The sequence below is a fragment of the Cyanistes caeruleus genome, chromosome 23, assembly GCF_971803275.1.
Source record: "Cyanistes caeruleus chromosome 23, bCyaCae1.hap1.1, whole genome shotgun sequence".
Taxonomy (NCBI): Eukaryota; Metazoa; Chordata; class Aves; order Passeriformes; family Paridae; genus Cyanistes; species Cyanistes caeruleus.
In genome coordinates, this window is record NC_141723.1 from 969,648 (window position 1) to 992,282 (window position 22,635).

The following is a 22,635-nucleotide window of genomic DNA, read 5'->3' on the forward strand; positions in this document are numbered from 1 at the left end:
GTGGATCTCCTCCACCCTCTCATCCTGAGAAAACTCATAATAATTAATCTCAAGCTAACTTCAGCAGCAGGGGAAGCCTGTGCAAACTCCCCAGCCCTGCAATAGAGTGGCCAAATGGAGATGAGCTTGGAGAACTTATTTGTAGATCTTTCCAGTACTCTGGAGATGGATATGGAAAACAAGCCAGGAAAAGCCAGGAGACAGGGACTCCAAATGAGCTCAAAATGAAGATGAAAACTCAACCCAGGTCTGTTAACAGCGACTTTGTGCTCCAGGTCTTGCACAGGTGAAGCAAAAAGCACAGAGACCAAAGTTTGGGACATTTAATCCTTGGACATGTTTGCAATGATTTAATAGGAAAAGAGCATCTCACTTGTGACTGCTGCCTCCCTGGAGGAGAAAAGGAGCCTTTATTCAACCCCGAGACTGTCTGCACCTGACAGATCCTGTGATGGAAGGTGGTTTGTGCTGCCCAGGGCTGGGCCAGCTCATCCCTCCCTTCCCTGGAAATCTGGGGGCTCCAGCCCCATCCCTCCCTTCCCGGGAGCTCGGGGGGCTCCAGCCCCATCCCTCCCTTCCCAAGAGCTTGTGGGGCTTCAGCCCCATCCCTCCCTTCCCGGGAGCTCGGGGGGCTCCAGCCTCATCCCTCCCTTCCCTGGAAATCTGGGGGCTCCAGCCCCATCCCTCCCTTCCTGGGAGCTCGGGGGGCTCCAGCCTCATCCCTCCCTTCTCGGGAGCTCGGGGGCTCCAGCCCCATCCCTCCCTTCTCGGGAGCTCGGGGGGCTCCAGCCTCATCCCTCCCTTCCCTGGAAATCTGGGGGCTCCAGCCCCATCCCTCCCTTCCCAGGAGCTTGTGGGGCTCCAGCCCTGCCTTGCAGTGCGGCTGGATGGTGGCAGGCGGCTTCCAGGGATGCTGCTGGCTGTAGGCTTTAAAAACCCCAGAAACACAGGGGAGTGAAGTGTCACTTCAGGGAAAAGCAAAATGTGAAGTCTGTGCATAGATTTAGCCCTGGAAAAAAAGGAAAATACAGCAAAAAATAACGAGAGACACCGGGAAATTCTGCAAGGGATGAGATGCACCTGGAGCGCTCCCGGCTTTGCTGCAGCTCGAGGCTTTTCATGTAGGATTAAACCTTTAAAGTGAAGCTGACACTTTAAAACTGCCTTAAAGAGCTCAGATCCACCTGAACCTTCCAAACAAGCAGCTCCATCAGCGGAGAAATGCCTCTACATTTCCTCCTCTTTTCCATTTAATTTAAACAAAACCATAACGTTGTGAGCCAAGCGCTTGGTGCTGATGGATGAGGGCTTGGAACTGGCACTGACGGAATGCTGAGAGCAAGGGGAAGGGAGAGGGGGGAAAAATGTGTTATTTCATTACCTGGGCAGAGGGAGAGAGAGAGAGAAAGAAAGAAAAGAAAGAGAGAGAGAGAAAGAAAGAGAGGAGGGAGGGAAGGAGGGAAGGAAGTGGCGGAAGGAAGTGGCGGAAGGAAGGAAGTGGCGGAAGGAAGTGGCGGAAGGAAGTGGCGGAAGGAAGTGGCGGAAGGAAGTGGCGGAAGGAAGTGGCGGAAGGAAGGAAGTGGCGGAAGGAAGTGGCGGAAGGAAGTGGCGGAAGGAAGGAAGTGGCGGAAGGAAGGAAGTGGCGGAAGGAAGTGGCGGAAGGAAGGAAGTGGCGGAAGGAAGGAAGGAAGTGGCGGAAGGAAGTGGCGGAAGGAAGTGGCGGAAGGAAGTGGCGGAAGGAAGTGGCGGAAGGAAGTGGCGGAAGGAAGTGGCGGAAGGAAGTGGCGGAAGGAAGGAAGTGGCGGAAGGAAGGAAGTGGCGGAAGGAAGGAAGTGGCGGAAGGAAGGAAGGAAGGAAGGAAGGAAGGAAGGAAGGAAGGAAGGAAGTGGCGGAAGGAAGGAAGTGGCGGAAGGAAGTGGCGGAAGGAAGTGGCGGAAGGAAGGAAGGAAGGAAGGAAGGAAGGAAGGAAGGAAGGAAGGAAGGAAGGAAGGAAGGAAGGAAGGAAGGAAGGAAGGAAGGAAGGAAGGAAGGAAGGAAGGAAGGAAGGAAGGAAGGAAGGAAGGAAGGAAGGAAGGAAGGAAGGAAGGAAGTGGCGGAAGGAAGTGGCGGAAGTGGCGGAAGGAAGTGGCGGAAGGAAGTGGCGGAAGGAAGTGGCGGAAGGAAGGAAGGAAGGAAGGAAGGAAGGAAGGAAGGAAGGAAGGAAGGAAGGAAGGAAGGAAGGAAGGAAGGAAGGAAGGAAGGAAGGAAGGAAGGAAGGAAGGAAGGAAGGAAGGAAGGAAGGAAGGAAGGAAGGAAGGAAGGAAGGAAGGAAGGAAGGAAGGAAGTGGCGGAAGGAAGGAAGGAAGTGGCGGAAGGAAGGAAGGAAGGAAGTGGCGGAAGGAAGGAAGTGGCGGAAGGAAGTGGCGGAAGGAAGGAAGTGGCGGAAGGAAGTGGCGGAAGGAAGGAAGGAAGGAAGGAAGTGGCGGAAGGAAGTGGCGGAAGGAAGGAAGGAAGTGGCGGAAGGAAGTGGCGGAAGGAAGTGGCAGAAGGAAGTGGCGGAAGGAAGTGGCGGAAGGAAGTGGCGGAAGGAAGTGGCGGAAGGAAGTGGCGGAAGGAAGGAAGGAAGGAAGGAAGGAAGGAAGGAAGGAAGGAAGGAAGGAAGGAAGGAAGGAAGGAAGGAAGGAAGGAAGGAAGGAAGGAAGGAAGGAAGGAAGTGGCGGAAGGAAGGAAGGAAGTGGCGGAAGGAAGGAAGGAAGTGGCGGAAGGAAGGAAGGAAGTGGCGGAAGGAAGGAAGGAAGTGGCGGAAGGAAGGAAGTGGCGGAAGGAAGTGGCGGAAGGAAGTGGCGGAAGGAAGTGGCGGAAGGAAGGAAGGAAGGAAGGAAGGAAGGAAGGAAGGAAGGAAGGAAGGAAGGAAGGAAGGAAGGAAGGAAGGAAGGAAGGAAGGAAGGAAGGAAGGAAGGAAGGAAGGAAGGAAGGAAGGAAGGAAGGAAGGAAGTGGCAGAAGGAAGGAAGGAAGGAAGTGGCGGAAGGAAGGAAGTGGCGGAAGGAAGGAAGTGGCGGAAGGAAGGAAGGAAGGAAGGAAGGAAGGAAGGAAGGAAGGAAGGAAGGAAGGAAGGAAGGAAGGAAGGAAGGAAGGAAGGAAGGAAGGAAGGAAGGAAGGAAGGAAGGAAGGGGCGGAAGGAAGGAAGTGGCGGAAGGAAGGAAGTGGCGGAAGGAAGTGGCGGAAGGAAGTGGCGGAAGGAAGTGGCGGAAGGAAGGAAGGAAGTGGCGGAAGGAAGGAAGTGGCGGAAGGAAGTGGCGGAAGGAAGGAAGGAAGTGGCGGAAGGAAGTGGCGGAAGGAAGTGGCGGAAGGAAGTGGCGGAAGGAAGTGGCGGAAGGAAGTGGCGGAAGGAAGGAAGGAAGGAAGGAAGGAAGTGGCGGAAGGAAGGAAGTGGCGGAAGGAAGGAAGGAAGGAAGGAAGGAAGGAAGGAAGGAAGGAAGGAAGGAAGGAAGGAAGGAAGGAAGGAAGGAAGGAAGGAAGGAAGGAAGGAAGGAAGGAAGGAAGGAAGGAAGGAAGGAAGGAAGGAAGGAAGGAAGGAAGGAAGGAAGGAAGGAAGGAAGGAAGGAAGTGGCGGAAGGAAGGAAGGAAGGAAGTGGCGGAAGGAAGGAAGGAAGTGGCGGAAGGAAGTGGCGGAAGGAAGTGGCGGAAGGAAGTGGCGGAAGGAAGTGGCGGAAGGAAGGAAGGAAGGAAGGAAGGAAGGAAGGAAGGAAGGAAGGAAGGAAGGAAGGAAGGAAGGAAGGAAGGAAGGAAGGAAGGAAGGAAGGAAGGAAGGAAGGAAGGAAGGAAGGAAGGAAGGAAGGAAGGAAGGAAGGAAGGAAGGAAGGAAGTGGCGGAAGGAAGTGGCGGAAGGAAGTGGCGGAAGGAAGTGGCGGAAGGAAGTGGCGGAAGGAAGGAAGGAAGTGGCGGAAGGAAGGAAGTGGCGGAAGGAAGGAAGGAAGGAAGTGGCGGAAGGAAGGAAGGAAGGAAGTGGCGGAAGGAAGGAAGGAAGGAAGTGGCGGAAGGAAGGAAGTGACGGAAGGAAGTGGCGGAAGGAAGGAAGTGGCGGAAGGAAGTGGCGGAAGGAAGTGGCGGAAGGAAGTGGCGGAAGGAAGTGGCGGAAGGAAGGAAGGAAGGAAGGAAGGAAGGAAGGAAGGAAGGAAGGAAGGAAGGAAGGAAGGAAGGAAGGAAGGAAGGAAGGAAGGAAGGAAGGAAGGAAGGAAGGAAGGAAGGAAGGAAGGAAGGAAGGAAGGAAGGAAGTGGCGGAAGGAAGTGGCGGAAGGAAGTGGCGGAAGGAAGTGGCGGAAGGAAGTGGCGGAAGGAAGTGGCGGAAGGAAGGAAGTGGCGGAAGGAAGGAAGTGGCGGAAGGAAGGAAGTGGCGGAAGGAAGTGGCGGAAGGAAGGAAGGAAGGAAGGAAGGAAGGAAGGAAGGAAGGAAGGAAGGAAGGAAGGAAGGAAGGAAGGAAGGAAGGAAGGAAGGAAGGAAGGAAGGAAGGAAGGAAGGAAGGAAGGAAGGAAGGAAGGAAGTGGCGGAAGGAAGTGGCGGAAGGAAGGAAGGAAGGAAGGAAGGAAGGAAGGAAGGAAGGAAGGAAGGAAGGAAGGAAGGAAGGAAGGAAGGAAGGAAGGAAGGAAGGAAGGAAGGAAGGAAGGAAGGAAGGAAGTGGCGGAAGGAAGTGGCGGAAGGAAGGAAGTGGCGGAAGGAAGTGGCGGAAGGAAGTGGCGGAAGGAAGTGGCGGAAGGAAGGAAGGAAGGAAGTGGCGGAAGGAAGGAAGGAAGTGGCGGAAGGAAGGAAGGAAGGAAGGAAGGAAGGAAGGAAGGAAGGAAGGAAGGAAGGAAGGAAGGAAGGAAGGAAGGAAGGAAGGAAGGAAGGAAGGAAGGAAGGAAGGAAGGAAGGAAGGAAGGAAGGAAGGAAGGAAGGAAGGAAGGAAGGAAGGAAGGAAGGAAGGAAGTGGCGGAAGGAAGGAAGGAAGGAAGGAAGTGGCGGAAGGAAGGAAGGAAGGAAGGAAGTGGCGGAAGGAAGGAAGGAAGTGGCGGAAGGAAGTGGCGGAAGGAAGTGGCGGAAGGAAGTGGCGGAAGGAAGGAAGGAAGGAAGGAAGGAAGGAAGGAAGGAAGGAAGGAAGGAAGGAAGGAAGGAAGGAAGGAAGGAAGGAAGGAAGGAAGGAAGGAAGGAAGGAAGGAAGGAAGGAAGGAAGGAAGGAAGGAAGGAAGGAAGGAAGGAAGGATGGATTTGCTGGAGGGGGAGCACTGGCAGCACCCTGCACTAAGCCTGGGGGCTTTGCTGAGCTCAGGGGGCTCAGCAGTGACTCTGCCAGGCAATGGGTGACAGTGGACAAATCCTCCCTTTCCTGCTGCTCCAGCTTCCAGCTGAACAATGAGGATAACAAAATCCCTAAAGGAGCCACCGGCTTGTGCTGGGAAGGGAATTGCAGAGGAACGGGGGCTTTGACCTGGGCTGGCCCCATGGATTCTGCTGTCTATGGATGCCCTGCATGGACCTGGCAAAGTGGATCCCTGGAAAGTGTCCAAGGGCAGCTGGAACAGGGCTCGGAGCACCCTGAGGCAGTGGAAGGTGTCCCTGCCCGCGGCAGCGGGGAAGGAGATGGGCTTTAAGGTGTCTCTCAGCCCAGGGGGACTCTGTGATCCCCGGTGTGTGCGGAGCTCCAGCCCCGCTCTCTGGAGGTGCCTGCCCTGGCGCTGCTGCTCCCGGAGCCAGACTCTTCACCTCTCCCCAGCTCAGCTCCTTTGGAAGGTCAATCCCCTCCTTCCCTGCGGAGCGGTGAGAGCAATCCCTGCCCTACAGATGTGCTGCCGAGAGAAACAGCCCGAAGGCTCTGAGCTTCTCCAGATGCTGCCAGGGGGAGAGAACAGCCCAGCGGAGCAGGACAAATCCCCTGCAGGGAGCTCCCGAGCCGATCCCCGGGAGCACAGGCATTTTTCCCAAAGCCGGCATCGGCTTGGGCTCAATAAATTTCTTTTGTCGGAGCCTCCTTGACCATCCCCGGGGAGCTGCCGGGAGCAGCCTGGGCTAGGATGGCCTTCGGGAGGCGTCCTTGCGCTAAAGAAGCGCTTTTAATGGGAGCTGCAAAGCTCTGGGGCTCGGCAGCCGCAAAGCCGGTGTTTAGGATGCCCAAACAGCAGCAAACCCTGGGTACAGCGGTGCCAGGGTGCCTGGGGGTCTGAGCTGGCTGCCCGGGGGGTGTGGGGTTACCCCGGCCCCAGCGGGGTCTGATGTGGGAGCGGGCCCCTAAAATGATGTTGTTTCCTCATTGGAATGGAGGATGGAGCATGTCTGCTCCCCACGGGGTGGTTTGCAGGGCTCTGGGTCACTCTGGGTGTCCCTGCCCCCTCCTCACCTGCGAGGGGAATCCTGCTCCGAGGGGAGGGAGGGGAGAGTGGGAGCGCCTGGAGGGACTGAAGGGAAAATAGAAATAATAAGGAGAAAGTTTAAGTCTCAGCCCCAAACCCCCTTATTTCTTTCCCCAGGGCTGCATCCCCTTCCCTGGCTTGGGAAGCAGCTCTGGCAGTGCCATCCTTGCTAGAGCCTTGAAAATTTGTGATGTTTCTGAGCAGGATCAGAATGGTTTAGGTCAGAAAGGACTTAAAACTCAGCCAGTGCCACCTCTGGATGGATAGGGACACCTTCCACTGTCCCAGGCTGCTCCAAGCCAAATCCAGCCTGGCCTTGGGCACTGCCAGGGATCCAGGGGCAGCCCCAGCTGCTCTGGGCACCCTGTGCCAGGGCCTGCCCACCCTCACAGGGCAGAATTTCCTCCTGATTTCCACTCTGAACCTCCTCTCTGTTTCAGGACCACTGTGAAAGCTTCAGATGGAGCTGGGGGGACACAGCTCTGGCTGAACTCTGCCCTTGATGAGAAGCAGTGGGATTCTCACCAGAGAGGCAGAGTGAAAGCAGGGCCTCGGCACTGGCTCCTCGTTATTAAATTGCTTCTGATTCTCGGCAGTGTCCCAAGGCCTGCCAGGGGCTGCGTCCATCACACAGTAAGATAACAGCCATCATAATTAATAAACTCTAATGGGAATGCACAGAAGCCAGAGCACAGGTGAATGGCAGGGGCACAGGAGCCTTTTAACATCCCCAGGACTGACCTTTCACTGCCCTCAAAGCCAAATGCATCACGACTCTTTTCATGAAATCCAGGAATGGTTTGGGTGGGAACGGACCTTAAATGCCATCCCATTCCATCATGAGAGTGTCATGCCATGGACAGGGACTGTCCCAGGCTGCTCCAAGCTCCATCCAGCCTGGCCTTGGACACTCCCAAGGACCAAGGGGCAGTCACAGTTTCTCTGGGCACCCTGTGCCAGGGCCTGTCCACTCTGACAAGGAACAATTCCTTCCCAAAATCCCATCCAGCCCTGCCCTCTGGCACTGGGAGCCATTCCCTGGGTCCTGTCCCTCCATCCCTTGTTCCAAGTCCCTCTCCAGCTCTCCTGGAGCCCCTTTAGGCCCTGGAAGGCACTGAAAGGTTTCCCCAGAGCCTTTTCTTCTCCATGTTGAACAATCCTAATTCTCTCAGCCCCTCCTTGCAGTAAAATAATTTCCACATTCCCTTGCACTGCAAGCTCCCCATGGGCAGCTGAGATTCCCAGGGCTGCCACACTGGGAGCATCCATGGATTTGCTGTTCCAGGTTAGCCTGGAATGGGCCAGATCCTGCTGTGGTGCTGGGTTGTCCTCTCCTTTCCTGCCAATCCCATCCCAGAGCACCCCTGGCCTCTGTGTGAGCACAGCCAGGGGAGATGGGGAGGATGGGAGGGCTGGTGGCCACTGGGACTGGGAGAAAAGAGTCAGTCAGAGCCCTGGAAATAACCCCAATCCACAGTGAGTGTTATTGCAGCCGTGCTGGGTGAGGCCAGGGCTGTGTCCCTGGAGAGGAGCTGGCTGCCAGCAAAAATCCTCTTAACAACAATTAATGGCACCTAATTACTCTTTCTTTTGTCTTTTATTTAGTAACGGGGCTCAGCCCAGGAAGCTCTGGCTTCCACTCTCGGAGTGTTTTGACTCGGGGCTGCAAAGGGCTCATTTCTTGCACAAACACGACCAGCAAAGTCCCTGAATTCCTGCAGTTCCCCTCCTGCCCCCCGTGTACCCTCAGGGTGTCACAGGGACATGCCCTGCACCATCAGCACCCCCTTCACTGCCTTGTTTTACCATGGCCCGAGATGGAAAATTTCCCTGCTCAGGTCCCTTTGTCCCCGAGTTCTGTGTCTGTCCCACGGCAGAGAGCCCCCAGCTCAGAGGGGCGTTCTGCTAAAATGCTTCTGCTAACCCAAACCAGCAGCTCCACTCTCGGTTCCTACTGGGAACCAGAGATAAAAGCAGGAGAAAATGGCCTGATCCATCCATGGAATCCTCTCTGAGCTCCAAGAGCCACAGCACTGGGATTTCCTGACCCAAAGCTCATTTCTTTAGTAACCCTGGGTAGATTTTTCTTCCTTGAATTTCTTGAGCTGGTTCCTGATCCCATGACAGCCTTTCCTCTCTCCTGGCAGTTTCCAGTGGCATCACTTTTGTGTCCTCTTGGGGTGGACAAATGGCCCTGGGGACAGAGCACAGCAAGATCTGGCTGCTGGCTGCTGGCACAGCATCACTGCAGGTCAGGGATGAAGGGCTGGGAGCATCTCCAGGGGGGCAGAGCACCACGAGGATCTGTTTAAATTTGGAAAGAGCAGCCCGAGGCTGAGCATCAGAGTGGCCAGCACGAGCAGGAAGAGGTGTCTGGGATGAGGACAGGGGTTATTTTGGGAAATGGTGAGGGATAACCACAATCCATGCCAGAGGAAAAGTCTGCAGGAATTCCCTGTGCCCGGCGGTGTGCATGGAAAAGGGGGCAAGAATTTCTGCTCCCAGGAGTGAGGGGTGAAACAACATTTGGGGCGGATGGGAGGCAGAATGGGGAGGAAAAGGGGGGCAAACTCTGCCCTGGAGCTGAGGGCAGAACAGTGACCCCTCCTCTGGCACGGAGAGGGCACGGGAGGGGACCAGGGCAGGGCAGCGGCCACACGAGCAGGCAGGAAGAGGCAGCTAAAATAAGCGGAGGGGTGGAAAAGGGAGGAGAGAGTATCAGGGAGATAACAGAAAGGTTAGAGAGGAAAGGCAGAGGAAGTGAGCCGAAAACAGCCTGGATGTCATGGAAAGGTGAAGCTGCGCCTCCCGCCCAGCGCCGTGATCAGCCCAGCCCTGTCGTGATGCTCGGGGCTGCGTCAGACACACCGAGATGTGCCCTCTGCCCTCCCCCTGCCCCCGGCAGCGACCTCAGGGCACCTGGAAAGCATCCGAGCTTGTCCCTGGGCTGCCGAGGGCAGGGACACCGCCCAGGCTGCTCCTCTCCCGGGGGAATCAGTGCCTGTTCACTCTCTCCAAGGGACACGCAGCGTGTCACCGGCATTCGGGAACCAACCCCAAATTAACCATTGCCTCCAGTCCTTTCTGCGTGGGATGTTCTTTATTTCCACGGCTCATCCAGTGTGGGAACAGAGCCGCCGCAAACTTCGCCGCCGCTTCCACCTGATCGCGAGCCAGTGAAATCCTCGGCGGGGATTTTGTGTTTGCAAAAGCGGAGCAGGCTCAGGGCTCAGCCCCCAGGTGCCATTACCTCATGGTTGTTTGCTCGGGCTGGGAATAACCCGGCAGCTTTTGGAGTCAGAGGCCTGCCAGACACCTTTTCACTGGCTGCGATCCCGGCGGCAGCAGCCCAGAGCCGGGATAGAGCAGGGATAGAGCCGGGATAGAGCCGGGATAGAGCCGGGATAGAGCCGGGATAGAGCCGGGATAGAGCAGGGATAGAGCAGGGATAGAGCAGGGATAGAGCAGGGATAGAGCCGGGATAGAGCCAGGATAGAGCAGGGATAGAGCCGGGATAGAGCCGGGATAGAGCAGGGATAGAGCAGGGATAGAGCAGGGATAGAGCAGGGATAGAGCCGGGATAGAGCAGGGATAGAGCCGGGATAGAGCCGGGATAGAGCAGGGATAGAGCAGGGATAGAGCCGGGATAGAGCCGGGATAGAGCAGGGATAGAGCCGGGATAGAGCAGGGATAGAGCCGGGATAGAGCCGGGATAGAGCAGGGATAGAGCAGGGATAGAGCCGGGATAGAGCCGGGATAGAGCAGGGATAGAGCAGGGATAGAGCCGGGATAGAGCAGGGATAGAGCAGGGATAGAGCAGGGATAGAGCAGGGATAGAGCCGGGATAGAGCCGGGATAGAGCAGGGATAGAGCCGGGATAGAGCCGGGATAGAGCAGGGATAGAGCCGGGATAGAGCCGGGATAGAGCCGAGATAGAGCCGGGATAGAGCAGGGATAGAGCAGGGATAGAGCAGGGATAGAGCCGGGATAGAGCCGGGATAGAGCCGGGATAGAGCAGGGATAGAGCCGAGATAGAGCAGGGATAGAGCCGAGATAGAGCAGGGATAGAGCCGGGATAGAGCAGGGATAGAGCCGGGATAGAGCAGGGATAGAGCCGGGATAGAGCAGGGAGGAGGGTGGAGGGTGGAGGATGGAGGGTGGAGGGTGGAGGATGGAGGATGGAGGATGGAGGGTGGAGGGAGGAGGATGGAGGATGGAGGGTGGAGGGAGGAGGATGGAGGATGGAGGATGGAGAATGGAAGGAGGAGGATGGAGGATGGAGGGTGGAGGGTGGAGGATGGAGGATGGAGGGTGGAGGGAGGAGGATGGAGGATGGAGGGTGGAGGGAGGAGGATGGAGGATGGAGAATGGAAGGAGGAGGATGGAGGGTGGAGGGTGGAGGGAGGAGGATGGAGGATGGAGGGTGGAGGGAGGAGGATGGAGGATGGAGAATGGAAGGAGGAGGATGGAGGATGGAGGGTGGAGGGTGGAGGGTGGAGGATGGAGGGTGGAGGATGGAGGGTGGGTGATGCTCTTTGGCCCCCACGCTTTACTCCCATTTCCTGGCTGCCAATCTCGACTCAACTCCTCGGGCTCTGCATCACGACACGGCCGGGGGTGGGGGATGAGGCTCGTGGGCTCGGAGGGGCCGGAGCTGCAGCAGCTGCAGGCAGAGGAAGGGGAGAGGAGCGGAGAGATAAAGCCCCCTCCCCAGCAAGGCTGTGCTGCAGCTGATAAGAGCCCTGATGGGCTGTAATGGGAGCCCTGGCTGGCTGCTTCCTCACAAAGTCATGACTCAGGGATAATGTTCACATCCTCCGAACGGCGAGGGAGCTAAAAATACAGCCAGGAAAATGAGAATGAACGAGCGAGCATGAATGAGAGCGTGAGTGAGAAATGCACTGGGGAAAAGAGAGAGGAAGCATGAATGAAAGAGCCTGGGAGAGAGAGAGCGAGAGAGTGAAAACAGCCGGAGCCGTCCAAGTTTCCAAGCTGCAAAGCTTTGCCTGCAATCAGCGCTCTGGCAAAGGCAGCCTGCAGGAATGTGAACCCAGCCCAGGAATTCGGCTTCGCAGGCAAAACTCCTGGCATCAGCTCCCTGTCACCTGGGGCACGGAACACCCCGATCCGAGCGTGGGGACACCCAAGGGACCTCATCCAGCCGGGGAGCCCTGGCCACTGGGGTGCACATGAACATTCAGGGACGTGCCTGTGTGTCCATGCACAGACCCAAACTCATTCCAGCTCTCCCATGGACCCTGGGCACATTCCCTGGGAAGGAGGGATGCACCTCGGTACCACCACCTGGCTCCTCAGCAGGGTGGGCTGGCCCTGGGGACCCCACTGCTCCCCCAGCCCTGCTTCTCCATCAGTTCCTGTGGTTTTTCTCAATATTGCTGTGAGTCCCTGCCCTCCCCCTGTGCGAGCCCCAGCACCTGCACACAGCCCCGAGATCATTCTCCTGGAAAAAACAAATTGTTTTGCCCCCCACCACTGTCCTCTCAGCTCACAGCCATCCCTTTGGAGCTGAAATGTGTTTTACAGATTTGCCCCAGTGCTGGGGTTCCACCACAGCCCCCTGGCACTGGGCACTTGCCCACACCCCCTACAGCTCCCCTGCTGCAGAGCCAGGATTGATAAAGGGGCCCTGGGGCAGGACTTTAGGGTTTGGAGACCCCCTTTGCCTGGACGTGCATTCCAGAGCAGGATGGTAAGAACTGGGTCTGGGTGCTTGGGAAGTGCCTGAAAGGTTATTTTCTTTCTGGCTTTGGGAGACTGAGGAATTCAGCCACAGAGAGGTTTTTCCACGAAAATGCCATTTTCTGGTGTCTCCTGTCCCTCTGGCGGGCTGGGGCAGGGGAGTGGCCACTCCTGCCTGTCCGGAGCGATCCCCCGGCACATCCATTCCCCAGCACGTCCCGGTGCCTTGTTCCGATTATTTCCTCCTGGGATCCGGCTGATCTGACACGGGCCCTCCCCTGCCACTTCCCCGCTCCTGGATTTTGTTCTGGGCTTCTTTTGTGCAAGGTTTCCCCGGCCGGGCTGGCAGGGGGATGCTGGAGGGATGAAGGGGGCTGGGATAGCGCAGGGCTCTGCCGGAGCCATCGGGCACTCCCTGCCCGTGTTTGAGCCTCCCTTGGGAGCAGCTCTGCAGCGCTCAGGGGGTGCTGAGCTCAGGGGGTGCCGGCCCAAGGCTAAAAGGAAAAAAGTTCATGGCTGATGGGAATGTGTTTCCATCCTGTCCCCAGTCCCTGGGGCTGCTACAGCGGCTGTGGCAGAGCCCCTCATGACAAACGTGATGAGAAACCCCGAGAGACGGGAGGGGCTCTGCCACCACCTAATTGGGATTTACTTAAAAAGGGCAAATCCAGCCCAATCTGTGCTAAATCAATTAGAAAAACGCAATTCTTCCCCCCCGCCAGGAACAGGGATGCACACTCGAGCAGCTGCTTTAGGGCAAGAAATGGAATGGGAGATTCCTGCAGGCTCCCGAGGCTCCTGCCTGCGGGCTCTCGCTCCCGGCAGGGTTAATCCAAACCCCATCCCAGATGGGAAGCGAGATTAGCTCCTTCTCCATCGGAGGGACGAGCCCGGCAGGGTTAATCCAAGCCCCATCCCAGATGGGAAGCGAGATTAGCTCCTTCTCCATCGGAGGGACGAGCGCGGCAGGGTTAATCCAAACCCCATCCCAGATGGGAAGCGAGATTAGCTCCTTCTCCGTCACCGCCGCCGGGCCCGCCGCTCTTGACAAAGGCCCCGGGGCTGAGCCTGCTGCTGATCCAAGGAGCCAATTTTAGAGCCCGCTCTCCGCAGACAATCTCCGATTGTTTGGGCTGGTTTGAAGCTTTTCCCAGCCACGCCGTCATCGCATCCTGTGACTTGGCAGGAAAGGCCTCTGTGCACAGACCCCGCTGCCAAGGAGCCCGCGAGGTGTGACAGCGTGGGCTGCACATCCCTGCAGGGGCTGCACATCCTTCCTGGGGTCTGCACATCCCTCCTGGGGCTGCACATCCCTCCTGGGGTCTGCACATCCCTGCAGGGGCTGCACATCCCTGCCGGGGCTGCACATCCCTCCTGGGGTCTGCACATCCCTTCTGGGGCTGCACATCCCTCCTGGGGTCTGCACATCCCTGCAGGGGCTGCACATCCCTGCCGGGGCTGCACATCCCTCCTGGGGTCTGCACATCCCTTCTGGGGCTGCACATCCCTCCTGGGGTCTGCACATCCCTGCAGGGGCTGCACATCCCTGCCGGGGCTGCACATCCCTCCTGGTGCTGCACATCCCTCCTGGTGCTGCACATCCCTCCTGGGGTCTGCACATCCCTGCAGGGGCTGCACATCCCTCCTGGGGTCTGCACATCCCTCCTGGGGCTGCACATCCCTGCCGGGGCTGCACATCCCTCCTGGGGCTGCACATCCCTCCTGGGGTCTGCACATCCCTGCAGGGGCTGCACATCCCTCCTGGGGTCTGCACATCCCTCCTGGGGCTGCACATCCCTGCCGGGGCTGCACATCCCTCCTGGGGCTGCACATCCCTCCTGGGGTCTGCACATCCCTGCAGGGGCTGCACATCCCTCCTGGGGTCTGCACATCCCTCCTGGAGTCTGCACATCCCTGCCGGGGCTGCACATCCCTCCTGGGGTCTGCACATCCCTCCTGGAGTCTGCACATCCCTTCTGGGGTCTGCACATCCCTTCTGGGGTCTGCACATCCCTCCTGGAGTCTGCACATCCCTCCTGGGGCTGCACATCCTTCCTGGGGTCTGCACATCCCTCCTGGGGTCTGCACATCCCTCCTGGGGTCTGCACATCCCTCTGGGGCTGCACATCCCTCCTGGGGTCTGCACATCCCTCCTGGGGTCTGCACATCCCTCCTGGGGTCTGCACATCCCTCCTGGGGTCTGCACATCCCTGCCGGGGCTGCACATCCCCCCTGGGGCTGCACATCCCTCCTGGGGCTGCACATCCCTCCTGGGGTCTGCACATCCCTGCAGGGGCTGCACATCCCTCCTGGGGCTGCACATCCCTCCTGGGGCTGCATGTCCCCCCTGAGGGCTGCACATCCCCCCTGGGGCTGCACATCCCTCCTGGGGCTGCACATCCCTCCTGGGGTCTGCACATCCCTGCAGGGGCTGCATGTCCCCCCTGAGGGCTGCACATCCCGCCAGGAGAGGGAAAAGCAGGGAAAACCAGAGAAAAGTGGGGAAGAGCGGGTTTCTCCAGACAGGGGATGGCCTGAGACTGGCAGGGGACCAAGCACAGATGTGGCAGCTCAGGGCCACCCACGCCAGTGTCAGGGATGCTGCAGGTGGGTGGAGGTGGCTGCAGCTGTGGGACACCCCGAGGAACTCAGCTGGACCATGGGATGCTGGAAGGAGCAGGGATTTTTCTCCTGGGGTGGGGAAAAGCCAGCACAAGCAAGCACAACTCCTCTTTCTTTTTCCTGCTAAATAAGTTTGTTTTTCCTCCTCCATGACCTCCCCATGCACCCCCAGCCCTGCTGCACCCCCTTCCCAACCCCCCTTCACCCAGGCAGATCCAGCCCTACCCGTGGCTTTTCCCTCTGGCTGTCAGCAGTTCTGCCAGCTCCCTTTTGGAATGGGAAGCTGCCAAAGCAAGCAGAGATACCTGAACCTGCCATCCACCCACTCCTTGTCTGGACTCAAGATGTTTCAAAGCTCCCCCCTTTCTATTTCTATCCTCATTGTCATCCTCCTTTGAGAGGAAGGTCTATTATTCCCCTCCTCCTTTTCTCTCTACAAAAATGGGACATTGTTTCTTCTTTCTTTGATTTAAAAGCCAAAAACAGTTATAGGAAACTGTTCAGCAGATGTTTTACAGTATGAACCTAGAGAAAAAAATTAAAGAAAAAATAAAAGCTCTTGGATTTTGCTTGAGGAGCTAAATTTAGCCTAATACTTCCTCCCATTCAGGGTTTGTGTTGGCATAGGCAAGGCGTAGGTTTGAGCACTTTGATTGTAGTATTTATTTTATTTCTCTCATTTGCTGCATCCATGAAAAGCTGGAGCTAATGAAGCTCATTGAGGGAGAGGTGAATCCAGCCTGAGCTGGGTCTCAGCCCACAGGATGGGATTGAAACAGAATAATTCCTCATCCCGTTTGCAAGGCAGTGCCCAGAGGGGCCAAATGAGATAAAACTCCCAGCTGAGGTTGGTGAATTCTCGGGGGGGATTTACAGGCACTGGAGGAGCCAGCGCTGGAGCTCCAGCTCCTCTGGGTGTGCTGGGAATGGCACTCACTGGTGTCTGGAAGCAGCTTCAATCAGCACTGCCAGAACTCATCCCATAAACTGTCCCCAGGCCGAGCTCCTCCTGACTTCCACAGGCCCGGGATGGGGTCAGCCGAGTCCCCCTGAGCAGGGACCAGGACAGTGCCCCAGAGGGGTGTGCTCCTCCTGCCACCTGGAGCTCCACACCCGGAGCTGGGGCTGTGGCTGGGATATCCCTGCAGGCCTGGGAAAGGCTGGCCAAGGATGGCATTTCCCCCTGGGAAATCCATTCCCTGCCGTCCATGGGCACCACCGTCCCTTGGCACTGCAGATCCAGGTGGAAAAAGGGAGGGAAATCATGCTTGGATCTCTCCCAAGGGACTGAGAGGAAGCTGATGCTGTGTTATCACTGCCTGCTGAATGCTGGGGTGGTTCCCATCTGGGAAAAGCCTTTGGAGCAGGAGTGACAGCCTGGTGATGCTGCTCCATGGTTCCTTCCATCACCCTTCCTGTGAGCTGGGCTCCCCTTCTCGCCTGCTCTCAGCTTGAGCCAAAACTTCCATATCCTGCTGCAGGGCATGCAGCTGGAGCTGCCAACTGTGTCTCGGAATATCCAGGGAAAACCTGGGGAAAACCTGCAGCTTTGCACAGGTTGGCACTCTGGATATGTGCCCAGGGGTTTGGATTTGGGCAGAGACCCTGCAAATAGGGAAAGATGGGTAAAGCTTTGGAGTTATGGATCAGGCTGCTCAGAGAATCTCTCGCTGCCCCATCCCTGGAAGTGTTCCAGGTCAGGTTGGACAGGGCTTGGAGCCATCTGGGATAGTGGAATGTGCCCCTGCCCATGGCAGGGGGTGGCACTGGATGGGATTTAAGGTTCTTTCTATCCCAAACCATTCCATACGTCTATGACTCACCAGCAGAAGAAACCAGGGGTTATTCAAGGCAGAGAAAATTCCTGTTAATGAAGATACAGATTCAGCAATTAGCCCAGAGATCCTCTGCAAACTTCTTTATCCCAGTGGAGAGCCAAAAGGGGTCAAAAGTAAAGTTTGCTCTCTCTTGGAAGTTTTCCACCAGGAAAAGGCTGACTGGGATCTTATTTCCAGAGCTGTGAGCCCAGAGTGTCTCCCCTGCCATGGGAGGTGAGCAGGGAGGGATTGACCAGTGCTGGGACACGGGATTGACTGTGGCACTGGGCATCCCCAGCAGGATTTGCACTGTGCACTGGGACTGGGAATCAGGCTGATTTCCAGACATTAATGGCTTGTTTGTTGTCTAAGAGGGTGGAAAACCAGAGAGAAGCCGAGGCCCAAAGGACCTGTTTGATTCCAGCAGGGCACTGTTGGTGCAGCCTGTGCTGGAGAGCCGGGCAATTACCAAGGCAAACTGCCCCAAGCCCACGGGCTGGGCTCCGGGGGGCTGGCAGGATAAAGCTCTGATTCATGGACACGTCTTTGGCTCCTTTCTTTAGGATCTCTGTATGTTACACATGCAGACAAGCAGGAATGTCATTTTTTCCAGACTGCTTTTTGCAGAAATTAGGATTGTTTGCTGTTCATCAGCTCACCCCGCCGTGACCCCTCCCTCCAGCCCTGCAGTCCCATCTGCCTGCCCTGCTGGAACCCCAGGGATCCACGCTGCCTCTGGGAAGGGGGAAGCCAGGCTGGGCATTCCCAGCTGCCTTTTTTGGGAGCTGCACTGGGGGTAGGCAGGTGAATGAAGCACCCAGAGCAGGCTGTAGGACAGAGGGAAGGGTTTTCCCTCTCCAGGATGGCCCTGCCATCCCTGAGGATGGATCTGGGATAGGATCATGCCCTTGGGGCTCTGCGAGATGTGAAGTGCTCCATGAGGCAGCCTGGATTCAGGAAAGCTGCTCGGCCTCGGGAGCTCTGATAAATGGGATGCTGCTGCTTCCCCTCCCACCCACACACTTCCACTTTCACTTCACATGTGGGACCCAGCCCTGCAATTCCCAGCCCGGCCATAAATAACCCCTGCAGCACCAGGCAGCCACGGGGACGGTGTGGATTCAGCCAGAACATGCCTTATTTATCCCCTTTCTTCCTCTGGAGCTCTGGGTGTCCTTCAAGGAGGGCATGTCACACCCTGGGGATGTCACTTGTGTCCTGTTATCCTGCCTGAGCTCCCCTGACAATCCACAGAGGAGACAAAGGAGAATCTGTCCAAACACCCTTGGTGCAGCTCAGGAATTAAATATAAAAAGACACAGCTGTTCCCAAAGCCTAATCCTTGTCACAGACAAACTTTCCTTGACCTGGAACCGCGTGGAAAATAAACAGAGAGGTAAAGGACATGTTAATAACTCATTTCTACAAAACCCAGCCTCACTTTTCTGCTACTGGAATCTTTCCCTCTGCTGCTCGCTCCAGTAACAAGAAATGCTTATTAAGGTAGAGATCATTTTGCATTGGTTTAGATATTCAAATAAAGCATTGGAAAATGTCCAGCTTCTGTTCCACTGGGAACATCTCCCACCTGCCCTGCGGGAGAACCAGGATAACATTTCCTCAGCTGAGTGTGTCTCTGGCATTCCTGGGTGGATGCTGGGACCCAGGAGAGCTCAGCCTCCACCTCGGCCCTGCTGAGGTCACGGCACCAACACTGAACCCTCGCTGTCCTTGTGTCTGTCAGCTGATGGAGAACAAAAAGGTCACTTTGAGACTGGGAAAAGGCCTCAGGAAAAGGAGAATTTCCCAGGTTTATCAGCTCCCCATGGAACCCAGCGTAGAGAAATCTCTTCATTTCTACATCATCCATGTCCTTTCTCCTCCTCCTCCCCACACAGCAGCATTTCTGATGGGAGGAGATGTGAGCCATGGAAGGAGAGCCCAGGGGCTGAGCTGGGCTGGAGCTGATCCATGAGTCCTGAAAAATGGAGATGGTACCTGGCATCACCCCTGGGGATCTGGTTCATGGGTGCAGCTGAGACCTGTGCTGGCCACTGCTCCTGGGGTGTCCCTGACCCCACAAGGCCCCGGGGCCATCCTGAGTGAGCCACCTGCAAACCTGGGCTCTGCCTTTGCAGTCCCTCCTCCAGATGCTGCTCCAGCCCCCCTGGATCAGGGAATATGGGATCATCTGGGCTGGAAAATCCTCTGCCACCATCCAAGCATCCCCCAGCACTGCCAAGGATCCACCACTGATTGTCCCCCCTTTGTCCCCAAGTGCCACATCCACTCTGTTCAACCCCTCCAGCCATGGGGCTCCATCCTGAGGAGCTTTTTCACCACCCAACCCTTCCCCAATACTTTTGGAGTGGCTGCTTGGCAGGAAGGAGGAATTGCAAACCCAGAACACCAAACTCTGCTGTCCAGGCAGGGCGAACTCCACCACAGACACCCCTGGGGACACAAAGCTTTGAGATGTGCGCTGGTGTCCTCAGAGAACCGCCAGCAATAACAAAAATTCCAGCTTCCCATTCATTCCCATCCCAGCTCAACTCTCATAAGCTGCTGATTATTTTCTGAATGGGTTTTATGTGACATTCTCTGTGCGGTGCTAATCTCATTTTTTGAACAAGAAGCTGCAAAAGGAAGCAGGGAAATTATCTCAATTCACCCCCTGCATTTTTACATGGGCTTGAGAAGCAGTTGACTTTTTAAAAATGTCATGATTTTTATCAAGGCTTTGAATTCCACCCCAGAAAGATGCAGGGAATATTTTAACAGATAAAAGAAAATAAAAATATATCTTGGGTTTTTTTTACCCCCAATGCTAATAGTAAGTTAAGTAATAAAGAGCAAGTGATTAACTGGCTGCTGAATTGGTTCTGAAATCTGGCCAGATGTGTTTGAGCAGGAATTGTTGGCTGATAGCTTTTTTATAAATCTGATCTCTATTTATGCGCTTGCCTGGGAAAAGAGCACTTCTGAAATCTGGCTTTATAGTCCTCGATTAAATGATTCTGGAAGAGGATTTTCATTTACAGTTTGAAGAGGGTGTGTGATGAAATCCTCATTGGTTTTTGTCTGACTGTATCAGACTAATCAAAGATCCTTCTTCCAACCAAGATGCCAAATTCTTCTTGCAATGGGGGAGCTTGTGAGTAAGGACTGATTTCCCAGTTAATATTGACAGAAATGATAATTAATTTACCTTGTCCTTTCAGCTTTTAGGACTTTGTTAATGGTGTGAGTGGGGCAGGCACCTGCACAGAGGAATTTGCTATGAAGATGTTCACACTGGCCTTTAGAAAAGGGATCAGTTTTTGTGCCAACTACGCAAAATCCACAAGTTTGCATCTCAAGGGCTCAAGCTGGAGATGTTCTGGTTGGAACTTCCCCAGAGATGTTGCTTAACAGCAGAGTTAGAGCTGAGTGGAAACTTCTCACTTCCTCTTCCAGAGTGAAAACGTGACCAAATCTCAGAATGCCAGAATGGATTGGGTAGGAAGGGACCTGGAAGCTCATCCAGTGCCACCTCTGGATGGACAGGGACAACTTCCACTAGCCCAGGTGGCTCCAAGCCCTGTCCAGCCTGGCCTTGGACACTTCCAGGGATCCAGGGGCAGCCCCAGCTGCTCTGGGCACCCTGTGCCAGGGCCTGCCCACCCTCACAGGGAAGAAAACGTTATTGCTGTGGTTTTGGGTTTTCTCACCTCTGTACATATCCATGTATTTTTATCCATATGGACAGAGATGAAAGTGGAATTTTTCCCCATGTCATTTCTCACCCAATCCTGACACCTTCAGATGTTCCCTGTTTAAATCACGTTTTTATACGGATCTGGTCTCCCTTAGAAAAGTGGGATAAACCATGGATGAGCCAATTCATCACAATTATCTTGGTTGATGTGGAGGAGAGCCACATGCAGCAGCTCACAACCTAAAGGAGCACCACAAAGGTCACTTTTGGGGCAGTTTAAGCATTCAGGATATCCCTGTGCACCCCAAATCTTTCTGTTATAGTGCATATCCTGCACCTCCTCATCCAAGGTAATGAACATCCAAGATCTGAGCTCCTGTCTGATCCAAAGGTAGAAGAAGCTCCTTCTCCTGCTTGGGAGGGCGGAAATTTCCCCTTAGCTCGGACATTCAGCACCCTTGGGCTCCATACAGGGATTCATCAGGGTTGGTCCAGAGGGATGAGCTCTGGGGCTGTCCCCGTTGGCTTTTGAGGCCAGGCAGCTCCAGAGGGTGTCAGCACCTGGATCCCAGATGTGCCCAGCTCTGGGACCACTGAACATCTGGGCACAGGCTGTGAGTCACGCCCGGGTTCTGAGGGGGGCAGAGGGAGCGTTTCCCTGGGCAAACCTGCCATGGATTTCCAGGCACAGGCAGCTCCTGATCCAGCTGGGTCACCTTCTCCCAGGGCAAACACTGGGAAGGTTCCTCCAACTCAGGAATCCCCATCTTGCTCCCTTGCCCTGGGGTAACACCAAAAGCAGAGATTTGGGCGCTCAGGATGATTTTGTTGGTTCCTTCTCTGTTTCCCAGAGTAAGATGGAAATGGTGATCCATGAAGGGTTCTGGAAGCTCCTTACATGCAGCTTCTCTCCTTTAGGGGTTTATGATCCACAGGCACGAGCACAGGGTCTCTCCTTGGAGAGGAACCTGGGGGCTGCAGGGGAGTGGAACTGGGGTAGGTGACAGTGAGTGACACCCAGGACTGGGCTGAATTTTGCCCAGATGATCCAGGCTCACTGCCCAGCTCCTGCAGACAAGCCAGGAGCACCTCCAGTTGCAGCCACCCCACAGTGATGCTGCCCAGAGCTTCCATCCCAAATGGGGATGGGATTTTCTCAGTTTATTGCCAAGGGGGCTGTTTCTAGTGACACCAGTGGGCTGCACCTTTCAACAGGAGCCTGAGTGCCCCCAAATTTAAACAGCCTATGAGTGCAGAACCTGTGAAACATCCCCAAGGCATCTCCAATTTGAAGAAACCATCAATAACTGCTGCAGGGAAACATTAAGGGATGGCTTTATTTTTTATGAGCATAGAGCAAACCCAAAGCAGCTGCCATGGAAAGTGCAATGACTTTATGATCAAATCCATGAGCTGCCCGAAATTTAACCCAACTTTTTGTTGCGAGCTGAAGCAACTACTTTGGGTGACTGATGTGACAGCAGTGACCCTGAAACCAGGCAACCACGTGGAACCTGGTGATCTTCACGGTCCCTTCCCACCCAAAGCATTCCATGACTCTGTGCTTCCACGTCCCAGCCTCCAGCTGGCTGCACAGCCACTCCACAGAGCTGTTAATGTCTGGATTGCTGCATCCCAGCACCCTCCTGAGCAGAGCATCCAGACAGGGACATCTTGCTCGCAGCTGCCAGAGGGGTTATCCTGGGAAGAGTTGCCCAGATAAAAATTGATTGCTGAACACATTCCGCTCCTTTGGAGCTCAGATGTGACAGAGCCTTTGTAGCAAAGCCCAGGAGGCTGGAAACCTTCCTGGGGAGATGGAACCCTGTAAATCATTTCCTGTGTTAAAACAGCTACAAGAGGGAGTCGTGCCTGGTGAGTCCAGCAGGTAACAGATTTGGGCCACCTGGAGCTGTGTGTTTCTAAATTCAGGGCTGAAGGAGAGATTCATTCATCATTTGGGAACTCCTGAAGGACCTGGGAATAGTTTTATGTGCATAAATAATGGGGGTTTTTGCCAATTGTCACTTTGTGCACTTTAGCAACCTCCTGGTCTGGGAGAGGGGGACAGGAGGGACCTTTATCCTGTGAACACTTGTTCAGCACATCTGATTTCTCTGGGGAACATTTGGCAGCAGGAGATGCCACAGGAGCCACGGCCAGGCAGAAATTATCCACGTGGGAGCAAACACAGTGTTGGTTTGTACTTTGCAAATGTCCACTGTGCTGAGAATACCCAGGGCTGTGCTGGGGAAGGAGCCTCCAGGAATTATTCCTGTCCCCACACTGATCCTCCAGCAGTGCCAGCGCTCTGATGTACAGGCTGCTTTGTTTGTTGGGTGAAGGTGCTGCTGAATTCCCTGGAAATCAGCCCGTCCTGCCGATCCTGTGCGAGCAGAATGTCCCGGTGTCCGTGCAGGGAGGGCTGAGCTGGGCTGG